The 13,407-nt window shown below is 42.5% G+C and overlaps 1 protein-coding gene across 6 annotated transcripts in view; it reads right to left on the bottom strand.

Moving 5' to 3' along the window:
* Positions 1-13,407, bottom strand: part of LOC112570893 — a 52,061-nt gene that overhangs the window by 14,001 nt on the left and 24,653 nt on the right. Inside the window, exon 2 of one of the 6 annotated variants that reach the window (XM_025249600.1) lies at positions 2,444-2,520. The exons of 4 other annotated variants lie outside the window; for them this stretch is intronic. The gene's annotated coding sequence lies outside the window, so the exon portion shown is untranslated. Of the gene's footprint in view, positions 1-2,443; positions 2,521-3,342; positions 3,727-13,407 lie in introns of those variants that run through there. One more of the 6 variants, XM_025249598.1, reaches the window with a different exon arrangement.

The raw sequence follows: 13,407 nt of genomic DNA, 5'->3' as shown, positions 1-13,407 counted from the left end.
GAGGGATTAATTAATCCTTTCGAGTGCCACGCAGCATACAAGAGGAAGGATTCGTATTCACATTGGTAACCGAAATTATTTATTTCCAGAGCCCGATTTTCCCCCTCTCCTCTTTCCACCTCGCCAGCCCATACACAATCCTCCAATGGCAGAAAGCAAAGCCTCGTCCACGTGAGGCGCACGTTAAGCGGGCAATGGCGACAATGGCTTCATACAGATGAGGACCGGACAGGAGTCACGAAGCTGGTCCGCCAGCCAGCAAACAATAGGGCGACAGAGGCCAGGGGATGGAACTGGGCTCTCGACTACAGTTCGATCTTTGCCAGTTACGCCCGGTACCCGTCGCCAGAAAGATGGCGCCAGCCAGAGTGTGTCCAGGAATAACTGTTGAATGACATTTTATAATAAAGCAATTTTTCAGAGATTGCATGCAATGTTCTTAGTTGTGTTATCCACAGACGAGACTTCAAAGAGACCAGATTCAGTATCTTAAAGTCTACACGACATTCGTGACTTGCTTTCAAAAGCTGGTCAAATATTGCGAACTTTTTTCCTAAAAAGTTTTTTTTTTTTTTTTCATCTTGTCTTTTTAACTTTTCTCATTAAGTTTGAAAAAAAATCTGTTTACAAGACAAAACGAACAGAAACTTTGTCATTATAACTGCTATATGCCTGCTAACCAAGAGCTTGCAGACTTCATGAAAGTTCTTTTTATCCTAAAGAAGAATCAAAGAAAGGGTCTGTGACGATGATAACCGCGACTACTGGACAGGGTATGAAGGATCAGCTCAGTACTGAGGATTAGCTCGAGCTTATTAAAGCCTGGTCTCCAGGACACGAGTAACCGGCCGCTAGTTTGTCCAAGGCTCCACCCTCTGATGTTGTGGGGCTAATTTGTCATAGAATGTGATCAAAGGTGGCATCAGAGCAGGTCTGTCTGAGGCTGAGTGGGTGTCGGGATACGCCTAATGACCGAGCTCCATCGGGCCATCAGTGATGCAAAACGCCGATGGAATCCATTTTTTTTTTTTAACTTACACGAAAAGTAAGTTCGGAATTGGAAAGTCCAGGTCTCTCTGTGCCGATAAGCTTTTTAAATTTTCGTCTCTATTGTTATTAAGTTGGATTATTCTCCCACGCTTTACATGATATGAAGATATCTATATTATAGATGTATACTCCACTTTCTTGTGGCGTCCTCAAGGCTCAGTACTCAACCCTAGCTAAACAACTCACAGCTGTCTGTCGTCTATCATAATAGACAGACTGTCTAGTTACAGATAGTTACAGCTGTCTGTCTATTATAATAAACAAGTTACAACTGTCTGTCAGTCTGTCTACTATGATAGTTACAGCTGTCTGTCAGTCTGTCTATTATGTGTGAGCGGACTCCAAACTTCCTAAGGAGATGACAAGTGGTGGACGTGACTATGCCATTCTATAAACTGTACAGTTACAAAAAATACTTTGATTCCAGTATAAACAAAGCCGAAAATTTTAAAATGAAAAAAATTAATGAATTTAAAACAATTTTAACAGAGGGAATCAAGTTGAAACAATGTTTTTTAAAATGTTCTAATGAGTAATTCAACAAATTGACTCACAGTATGAACATATCCACAGAATCACATGCATCCATACACACTCACGCGCGTGCACATAACACACGACATGCAACTCGCACATTCACTAGCACCTGCTCCTCTAGACCTTATGTTCTTGCAGCACATCCACGTGAACAGTTTTCACTCTCACTCCTTCCCATTGACCATCAGCCTGTGCCAATAATTATTAAAGAAGCAAAACCGGAGTCTTGCTTTACATCCTATGCACTGAGCATTAGATTATCACTTGCATTGAAATAGGACCAGTTACCTGTAAGTAAGTCTTCCTGGCTACTCGGGACAAAGAGACCCGATTCTTTCTTTCAGTGAAAAGCTGAGCCTCGGCACGTGAGTGGTGTGTAGGCTAATTAAGAGTCAGAGGATCGAGAGGCTGTGCCGAGGGACGGCGTGGCGTCAAGGTAAGAAACATCGATTGTCGATGAACGAGACATCCGGGAGTTGAGAGTGGATACGCTGGTGTTCGTGCCAGTCCCTCAACCCGATATTCCACACGAGGTGGTATTAGACTAAGTCTATCTCCCCATCGCCCCTCCTTTTAACCCCGGGGTAGAGGTTTCAAAAAGACCTCAACCTGTTAACAGCTGACAACACTTCATCTACAGAAATTAGGCCAGGTACTGCCTCGGGACAATCTCCTCCATCTCCGTCTTAACCTGTGCCTATTCATCCACCTGCCATCTCACATTGCCTACTTACTCAGTTTTTGGTTTCAAAGCTCTTTAACCTTTCCTTTATCAATGATTATCATGAAAACCAAATTATACTCTGAACGACATAGCTATCAATACCAAACTACAAAGGATGTCGTCTTTGCTTACCGATCAATAGGATGTAGGGCTGTTACTGGTGGTGAGCTCTACCTTGGTCAGACGTGCCGTGAGCTTGTGATGTCCGTCTACTCATATGTTTTTGTATAAAACACGGATTAGAAATCTTTACAGATATAGAGCAGGATTTAATGAAAGTCGGTGAAGATTACTCTGTGGCTAATTTTTGTCTACAGTTTACAAAGGACACTGAACTGAGAAAGTGCATAAAGAGCTGCTGTGTTTAGACACGAATACAAAATAAAAACAACTTCAAGGAACAGAGTGTGAGATGTATAGAACACAAAAACACACATACACAGAGCTGGAGGAGATAAAGATAAAATTTATGGAAGAAAAAAAAAAACATCAGCTCCGACATGTAACTTCGGATACAAGTATTTGTACACAGAAGCATTTTCCTCTCCATTTTTTAAAGCCTTTCAATATCAATAAATAGTATTACAACAACGACTTTCACCAATCCTCTCATTTCCTAGTAAACTCTGTGTCCATGTAGCCTGAAAGAAGCGATCATGTGAGGAGAATGACGATGCTGTCGATAAGTGCAGACACAAAACCAAACCAACAGCGGAAGCGTTTATCACCAATTACGCTGAAACGAAACCGTCTCAGATCGATTCCCGCTGTCAGTCCCGTTTCCTTGTGCGCAGCGACGGCCATGTACTCAACGATAAAATCAACAACAACACAGACAGCAGTTATCGCCTTTTAGGACTGCTTATTTTTTAACAGCCGCTACATGCAGAACGCGTGAAGTGAGCGGGGGAGACAATCCAAATGATCTCCCTTTTGTGTCAAAGGTGAAAACTGCTTCTCGACTGTTTGTTACTGAAATGACATGTCAACATCACTCAGGCGCACCTCTCATCACCAGAGACAAACCTCACCTGCAAAATTGCTACCACGTTGTGTAGTCCATCACCAGCACTGCCTGTCGGTCGCCCTGTTGCTGCTTGCCGAGCGCACGGCTACCCAGCGTGTGAGGCACACACACACACGCACGCACACGTGTGCAAAGTCTCACTAGCCACGACGAGCCACACCGCCCGCTCTCCGCCGCAGTATCAATCGCTCGTTTGTCTGAGCCGCCACGCCGCGGACCGTTAATCTGTTATCACACAATCCGTCCCGTAGTCGCCACGTAGCTACCTCGCCTGTCATCGCCACCCACAGCTTCTGACCACCCACGTGCAGGGCTCGCTCCACGCAACCGCTCGTCGCTGGTCACTGGGACACGTGGTGGGCCGTGTCGCCCCTCTACTGCACTCTGTGACAGACCTGTGACTGTGTGACACTGACTGGACTCTGAGACAGAGCAGACTTGTGACCGTGTGACACGTCAGTCACTCAGTACATTGCGGTTGTGTCACGAGTGTAAGAAATGTACTTTGTGTGTCTACAGTGTCATGAGGTGTCACAAATAATATTATAGTCAGTGTGTCACGATGAAGGTACATTGCAGCTTGTGTCACGAGTGTTGTGAAGGTAGTCTGCACATTTATCTGTTGTTGTTGAAGGGTGGTTATGGCAGACAGCCAGACGGGGTGGGTAGGAACCACGTAGTTGTACAGTTAATTAAGGACGAAATTATTTATTAAGTTTTTCTTCGGCTCGAAATCATGTCTGCGATGGTGAAGATTCACGATCGAATGTTCTGTGTATCTGTGTACATACCTTGTACTGTAAGACTATGTTGATATACTATTATTATTTGTAAATGGCAATGAGGGCTGGGATATGGTAATATTCAAGAGATTTTATACATATTTTTTGCTCCGATAAAACTTTCACGAAAATTCCATTTTACTTATATCTTACCGTTGCTGTTGAGGCATTTGTGTAGAAACCCGAGGTCACACCTCTCTCTTTCTGTGACAGCAATGTTTACGGGAGTGTATTTTGAGAATAGTATTTTTAGGTATGTTTATTCGCTACTCCAAACTGAGGAGCTGCTGTGGCAGCAGTCAGACACCAACGTGTGGTTTCCACGAGTACGAGTACAATGATGAAACATCAGACAAGTTCCCCTCTAGTGAAGAAACACTTTTATTTAATGCCAACAGCTTTGTGACTTTTTCATTCCAAAAGTTTCGCTAAGACAAACGTGAAAGGTTTGGATAACGATTTGTTATGGACGCGAAGTACAAACTGAATAAACACTGGTATTAAAAGATATAAAACTCTTTAAAATACAGAGCTAGCAGGTTTGTTGTTCTGAACATAACTCTCAAGTGAAAAAAAAGATTATCCTACCCTACCACCAGTGGCGGGTCTAGGCTCATGGCGGCCCTGGGGAGAAAAAGAATAGGTGACACTTCGCCGGCCAGTCTCAATAAAACCAAGTGGCGACCCATGATATTCTCATTACACATAAACATTGTAATACTGCAGAGGTATTCCATTTATAAGTAAATAAAGGAAAGTTTCTTTTCATCACCAGTCTTCCCTACTTACACTGCGGCACCACTATAAAACTGCAGAACGGCTTTCTGAGGAAAGGTTGTGGACAGCCAGTGCTCATGAACACAGCAAGAAAGTAGACCCAGGTACTACACTCCTTCCATGGTAACAGGAGAAGTAATGTGTAACAGTACATAGTAGTTGTCGCATGCAGTGTCAGCAGCAAAATCCACATCACAAAGTTAAGAAACAGTCCAATCAGTCAAGGTAACAAGACAAACTTGTACAGATGAAGTTGTGAGAGAAGCTACTGGAAAACAAGTGTGAGAAGCTGTTAAAAAAGGCAAGACCTGCTGTCAGGTGTGGCCAGGTGTGCCAGGTGCTGACACAGAGGCCTTATCAAAGTGCAAATGTCTTCAGATTGATTCAGAGGGTGCATTCTAAAGAAACATCAATCATCATTAGTTCAGCTCTGTTTTGTCACACTAGTTATCACAAACCTGTCTGGAATCACAAAGGAGCCTGGAAGTTATCTGGGATTGTAGACCTGCTTCACATTCCTCCAAGACTGACATTCTATCATCTACCAGTGATGACAGAATACAGCAGGTTATTCTTAATACCTATGACCAAATTTATCAACTGATATTTTTCTTCTGCCAGAGATTGTACTGCTGTTGTTGAATAAAATCTGTCAGTTGCTCAACAAAATTCAACAAAAGATCACAAAACATATTTTGATGTCAGCCTGCAATGAGTTTTGTGAAACAAAATAATTACATTTGCCGAATAAAGCTCAACAAGCTGAATCCATTGATACCAAAACCTTGTCAGTAGCTTAATTACATTTGTTCGTTTTTGAATGCTGGAATAGATAAATGTTAGGGTTCAGAGCAGTAACATCTGCTTGAAATCCCAATGTTAAAATGATTATTTCACTACCTGGGTGTCCTAGAACACTAGATCAGTTTATTGTGTTTAGGTAGTGCTGCCAGATAATGAAGTACTAAGTATTTAATTTCTGATGCACTGAAATTTGAAAATCACCATTGTCTTCATTTTGAAGTTTCAAGATTTGCACTGAGCACAAACATCACACCAATCTTCTTATTTATAAGAGTGGACAGAGAAGCATACCAAATCAGTTTAAAATATTAAAAGGCAGACTCGTAGGGGTATAGAAATAAACATTGTTCATTTGTGCTTTTGTCCTGTCATCTGCAAATATTTTCTGAGTATTTCAGAACAACGGTGACTTTTTTTTTACACTCTCTCCTTGATCGTTGCTCTTTGAATTCACCCTCTATAGCCTTTATCCTTGTCGCCAGCAGCTCTATTTTCTGTCGAAACTCTCCCTCATTGTGGTGTTCTTGGTAAGACACTCACCCCCCGTGTCATCCCACAAGGGCTGCACACATCCCGACCCTCATGAGACTAGCCAATGAAATCATTTTTGCCTTAGGTCAAATGTCATATCAGATGATGTCACTTCATAGATTGTGTTTACATCATATGACCTCTACAGGACGGATGTTTGTTACAGTTACTACTCTAACAAATTCTGCCTTTCCCCCAACAGTCTGCCTGATTAACTGGCCTGAAGACCCAATCCTCATCCCTACTCTGACAGCTGCCAGCGGTAATCAATGGACGAGCAAAGTTTCACCAGGACATGGTTGAAAAGCACTGATTACTTGCAGGTAAAAATTTGATGAGGCCCCTGCTGTCGCTGTTGTGATTAATTCTTCAAGCTGGCTGGAGCAGTCTCTGACGAAATGACTGTACCACCGGAAGCTGTCACATCTCCGTGGCTACAAAGAAAACACTCAAAAAGCCAGCAGCGTGAGCCGCCATTGTCTGGGTTTAACGACGCCGACCTGCAGCACGCGCGGCAGTCTCGCTCTACGTCACACCGAGACACCGAGCGGACATGTTGGACACCATGACATTTTCCTCGAATTTCTTCTGTTATAGTGTTCCTCCCTATCCTACTCTAACTAGGCTAAAGGGGGAATTGTGGGTAACATTAGTCTGAAAAATTTGCCTGATGCAGTCGCCCCTCAAGCCAGGTGGCGCACAATAGTAAGGAGTTGCAAAGCTGCAGTCCTATCAATGAAGAAGAAAAAGAATTTTATGTCAAAACACAAGCAGGAAAGGACAAACAAGATTCAGTAAATAAAAGCAACTTATTACTGACGAGTTTCCAACTCTGCAAACCAGGCATGAGACGAGATCTGAACCGAGGGCTCATCGTCTTCACAATCTCTTTAACTGTTGCAACCTCGGACCGAAGATAGCAAGAGAAGGTAGTAGATGAATATTACCAAATTAATAATTTGGTTTAGACAATAGTTGATTTGCACACTTTATTTCCACTCCCAGGAAAAACCAAGCCAACAGAACTCGATTTATCGACTTGCAAGCTCTCCGCACGACTGCCATGGACATCTGACCACTTGCTACATCCACTTGCTTGCTACGATTGATGCTGAGTCACGACACCTTGTGGTCGTGGTGGTGGGAGGGCGACTGTGTTCCAACGGACTTTGATGGTGGAGTCGTGTGGTGAAGTGTACAAATGTTTAATACATCGCTTGAGCTGTCTGCCCCTCCTCCTACTAACAATCCTGCCTCGTCAGTATTCATGGACACGTCCGTGTAGAACTCGGCGGGTAAGATTCTTACCTCCATTCAATTCCTGCTTGTCGACATTTGACAGAATGGCTTCCCTTACACTAATTGGCATTCTGCTGTGTTGATAATCGTTCTTGGTCTTAAGCATATGAGGATCTTGAGAAAAGTGGCTTTTTAAAACTAAATGTTTACTTTATCTTTCATGTAACCTGAAAATTACATCTTTTGGACACAAGTCCGATCTTGTCACAAGAGACAAAGATTATATTGTTTACAAGGTGAGTCGACCAGTCCAGTAGTCTTACACTGTTAATTTAAGACTGTGCAACACAAAACAAATCTTCTATTGTTTCCTTCGGCGTACAGACAAATCAAGAATTACGGAAACACTCACAAAGCATATCAGGAGAAAATTATTCAAACATTGTAAAAGCTATATGATGTCCCCCTCCCTTCCATTTCCATTCAAATTAGACAATTTAATTTTTTTTTTTTTAAGTTTCCACTAGAAGGCCAGAGATTCAATGCCTCCCAATATGTTATGGGGTGTATAGGGAATCTGCATGAGTTGCAATTCGATCCTAATCGCATGGCGGCAATGCAAAAGGAAAAGAGATTCAAAATGGCCCCAAACGATCACCTAATCGACGAGATGGAACTGCCCCCTGGAGCCGACTAGGGTTTCAACGGCGAGTTCGAGAACATCCTCCCTGCGGATGCTGCTACTACAGTGGTGTGGCGAGACGAGCTGGGCGGCCTGCCTAACGGGAGGCTGGACACGAGTTACCCTTCGTGGCTTTTACACAGTTATCTTTTCCTCTTGCAGGCAGAGCGACGCTGTGCGCCGAGAAAAATCTGATCAGACCACAGAAATGTGGCCACAAGTTCGATTTACAACTCGACACTGGTAGCTAACACTTGCACAGTGAGACAGGTGTGTACCTGTTGATATATAACGTGGTAGATAGCTAGACTAGTTATCTGCTTGTTTGTTTGTTTGTTTGTTTGTTTGTTTGCATATTTAGTTTAAAATGTCAGGCTGACATCTTCTCTTCATACATGTCAAGCAGCAGGACACTGACAGTATTCGCAACACCAACTAAAACAGCAGACTGTGCTTATTTAACGCTTGTGAAGATGGGTAGGCAATAAGCAGTGTGACACCCACAAGAAGAAAAGCATGAAAAGGATTTGAGCACAAAACATTAAGGAAAGATGACAAATTGTGCGATGCTGAGCTCACACATTTCAGCAATATTGTTCAAAAGAAAAAAGCTTTAAAGTTCAATAGGTGCAGTATATCACACGAACATGTTAATCAATCATTCAGTAATGCCCTCCAAAAGCTGCTAACAACAAATAAACAAATGGAATGACAGCCAAAAATTGAAGGTTGCATCTGAGATTGACTTCTCACAACCGCCGACTTCCTCATCTTTCAGATATTTGTAGTCTCCAAGATACCCTCCGAATTTAGGGCTACTCACTTTCTGAAGGTGCTCTGTTCTTGTGAATACCAAACAGATATGACATCTCTGTTTTCGATAATAAACTTTTGACTGCCTTCACATGGCATTTCAAACTGTTAGGCATCAGGCTAAACTCTTTTTCTGCTTGTTGAGCGCTAGGCGACTCAGTAGAAAAGGAAGAGTTCCCTTCTGTCATCCTAAGACTTCACACAAAATCCCGAACTTTGCCTCGCAGGTATAACTGTCAGTAGCTAATACTTCAGTCTAATCTGACTCTAATGGCTCTTTTATTCTTATTTTACTTCGTAACGAAAAAACATTTTTGTGAATTTTTTTTCATATTTTCATCATAGCCAGTACAAGACTCACATCGTGTGAAAAATGAGTTTAAAAGTTAAAATTGAGGTTGTACTAATACGTATAGAGCTGTAAGTATCTCATAAAGATCATTAATTTAAATCAACGTTTCTGTACAATAATTAAACAAGTACACTACTTGATTATTTTGAATTCTCAAACTTAACAGTAATGAACAGAATCGTCATGCATATACAGACTATAAAGCAGACCTACCTGTCACGAGTAGTTTCGCCAACTGCATAATAATGAACACGCTCGCAATTACAATTACTGGAATTGTAAAGAGCAGTTGGGTTAGGTCTGAAGACTGTAGAATGAAAGCACTTTAAAATTCTATTTTCGGTTGTTCGTGACTTATGAATAAAAGATGATTTATGTTTTGTGCCTTCTCGCATAAGCGACAGCTAAACTGCTGAAGACTTGCAATCAAGATGGAGAGCAGCTGGCCAGCTGCAAAAAGCAGACTAAAAGCTCAAGTGAATCCAAAAATGCGGGCGGGAAGTCCTCATCATTCAGTCGCCAATAAACATTTAGCAATGAGTTCACTTTTTATCGGGGCCAACACTGCTGTTGTTCTCTCGCCGCTCTGTTAGCTCTAAAGAGAGTAAAATAAAACCTTACCCAAAATTTATTACATTGATGCAACATTTGCGATGTAGTTCTGTTCTCCACTTCATTTCAACAGCCTACTCTGCTACGCAACAATAAAAAGCAAAAATCAACTTTGCCCTTAAAACTGATACGAAGAGAAAAAATTGGGATTGGGTGGTAAAGAAATTTGACCGGTCCATTTCAAAATTCAAAGAACGGTCCACACTGATTGGTCCGAAAAAAAAAGAGAACAACTCCGAGAAGGTGCTGACTACAACAATTACAGCTTTTGAGACAGAAGCTCAGGGTTACCCCAGGGGTAGGCTGCCGTCTGTCTTCGGGATGTGAACACGCGAGTTGAGTAAGGACTAAGCTCCCTTTAGTTCTGCGTGCAGCTGGTATTGACTGCTTGATCCTGTGTCCTCCTCCGCCATCAGAAACACCAGCAACAATGTCTATAGTACAACTTTGGCGGGTACACGACACCGTCATCAACGGCAGTCGACATCACACAGACAAGGTGCACAGTACAAACCTGCTGATGTGAACTTTTTTCTGAAGATGCCTGATGTCCTCCTCCCTGCACTGATTGCAGTATAGCTCATCTGTTATACCTCCATGCTTCCTCGGGCTCCACGATGGCGATCTCTAGCTGCAAGTGATGTCTGACTGACAAGAACTGTGGCTTCTTTCTCCATCAAGCTCACCTTGTTTACTGTAGGTCTTTTTGCAAGCTGTATAACGAGTCCAACTTGGCTGATGAAAACGATCTTTGTTTTTAACTGTTGTTGGCGGCCAGATAGGTCAGAAGACGAGTTTCAGCAGCAAATGTCCTGTCGTGCCATCTCATTCCACTAAATCATGATCAGGACGAAAACAAAACTTTAAAAATAACTTTACTAAAAGAAAGAAACAAATCTGGATCTGCGCTTTCGGTTAACGGCTGTTCAGAAGATATAGTAGAGTGTGTGTGTAGAAGGTGTAGTATATAAATTGTTTTCAATTCGCACAAGCCATGTCAAACTGAATTCATTCTAGGAATCAAATGATGAAAATGTAAGGCAAATAATGTGTATATAAGCACGCTTAGCTATTAGTCATCACTCATTATTAAACCATCACACCAATCGCCAGGTTTACTATTAATGAATACTCATGTTCTCTCTCCCTCCCCCTTTGCATCTTGAAGGCCGACAGAAGGTGGGTATGAACTGAAGAAGGCTTGACATTTAGGGTACATCGTGATCGCCGGGGACAGATCGACAATGTACAAGCCAAACAAAAAAGCCCCCCGCGCTTTTATCATTGTTTTGGAGAACAAACAAGCACGAGCTGGTATCGATCACGATATCCTCACACTGTCGCCGAACACGGCTTTACAATTTGTAGCCATCGTGACACGGAGCGATCTGGGAGTCGCGTTAGCTTTCTTGTTATTTCTGATGTTCTTGACCTACTTCACGGTTTTTATGACCTACCTGCAGCCAGTAGCCTGCACTTCTCCTCCATGCCCGTGTGGAGCGAGACAGTAGCGAGATGCTGTACAATGCACTGCAACGCTCAAGACAACCTTTATGCCCTCCCCCCTACACACACACAATTCTTTCTTCTAAAAAGTGATTTGTCTGTAAAATTACAAATTAAAATATGTTATATTATATATTGCTTTTGTTTTTTTTTGTTTTTTGGTTGGTTTTTTTTTTTTTTGTTGTTGTTGTTGTTGTTTTGATTGAAGTCTTTTTTTTTTTGCTGGCCATAAAACTATTTTCTGGTTTGCTTTTTTTTTTCATTCACGTGTCCGTCGAGTAAACTGATAAATTTGTAGATTTTCATATGTGCAAAGCATGGCATACTGACTGATATGGCCTCGCCCTAAAGTTGTGACATTCTCGTGTTTTTCTTTCTAATCTCTTCACGTGTTTGTAAAATCACTTGCCACGCGGCGCCCTTTCTTTCAGTCGTTAGCACTACTCCCCGTTGGGGTCTGGACGAGTTCGCCCACACACATTGCCATGCAGAGACAGAGACTCAAATTACTCATAAGACCTGATGTTGCCCTGAGGATTCAAGACTACAGTCAATGGTAGAACTGCCGACGTACGCTAAATAGGTGCATCTGTGTATTTTTCTAACAAGCGAAAGTTTGCATCTCGAGAACGAAAGTTACTGATTTTTTACAGCAGCCGCTTATATTAATCTCAGCTGCATCCTTTTATTTTTTTAGCCAATTCTCCAAAGTAGTATTTAAAAAAAAGAAATAAATGACATTTGACCAAGTGTGTGGAGTGGAGTAACCAACACTCAGTCAAGCTCGCCCGTACTTAACTGAGTCTAAACCCGCGGTCCCAACCTGTGGGGCGCGAGGGCGGTCATTTTTTTTTTTTAAAGTTTCTCATATCTCATATCAGTATTAATGAAATCAGCTGGCTATGGAGGGTGCGTGGATTTATCTTTTATTCGTTTGGGGAAAGGAAGAGGCGTCAGAAGTAAAAGGTTGAGAAACGAGGATCTGAACCTTCACACAGGCCTGCTGCTCAACTGCCTACAGATTGCATTCTCTGCGGGAAGAGATTTTCTTGAAAATTTTCCCATTGCTTGTATACTGGTGCAGAGGAGAAAACCGGATACGATTTTTCCGATGCAGTCTGCTGCCTTCTTTTTTCCAGGGCTGGCAGTCAAGACGGACAACTCGTGACATTTCAATTATCGACGTGGCGCTCACTGACTCGGGCCCCGATTTTTGGCGAAGCGGTTTGTGCTGAAAGCCTGGAAATTATTTTCTGCTTTACAAAAGGGAGCTGCATGAACACTTCTCACTCGTCAGATGTGATAGCGTCTGGTGGAAACATCTGAGTGGGCATGAATACATGCACTTGTCTCTAGGGTACACAACGCCGCCATGCTCAGAGGTGTTGTCTCACCGCTGGCGTTAGGTTTCTTCCCCTCCACCCTCAACCAGCCTGTGGACCTGACTATGGCTGGTGTGGCTGTGAGGGAAGATTATCTTCTTGTGTGACAGGTCGGGAAAGAGTGCTCATGGGAAAACAAAAGCCTACACAACCAGAATACACCAAGAAATGAACCCACAACATGCATCAGATAGGTACCCGTGATACACCACAACGCTTTGCGCTGAACCGGTAGTCAAGAATTAAATAAAAGCCAAAATACCATATAATGAATAGCTAAGAGCCAAATTACTAATAGCTACAGTAACTAACAGCTAAAGTACTAAAAACTGATAGCTATAGTACCAAATACACTAACAATAAGCCCGCTACAAAGATGGCCGGAAAGCAGCTATTTACGGTGTGGGCGGATGTGGTTGGACAAAGCAGCCTCACCCCACTCCTTTCTGCATCCTCTCATTATCATGCAGCAGAAATAACGGACAGCAAGAGCTTTGCTCATCACACATCACAATCATGCTTCTCATCAATAGAAGCGCTTCAAAAATAGCTTGGACACACTTCCGCTGCGACTGATGAATACATCTAA

The sequence above is a fragment of the Pomacea canaliculata genome, linkage group LG8 (assembly GCF_003073045.1).
Source record: "Pomacea canaliculata isolate SZHN2017 linkage group LG8, ASM307304v1, whole genome shotgun sequence".
Lineage (NCBI taxonomy): Eukaryota > Metazoa > Mollusca > Gastropoda > Architaenioglossa > Ampullariidae > Pomacea > Pomacea canaliculata.
Note: the sequence above shows the minus strand (reverse complement) of the source record. Positions and strands in the feature narration are given on the sequence as shown.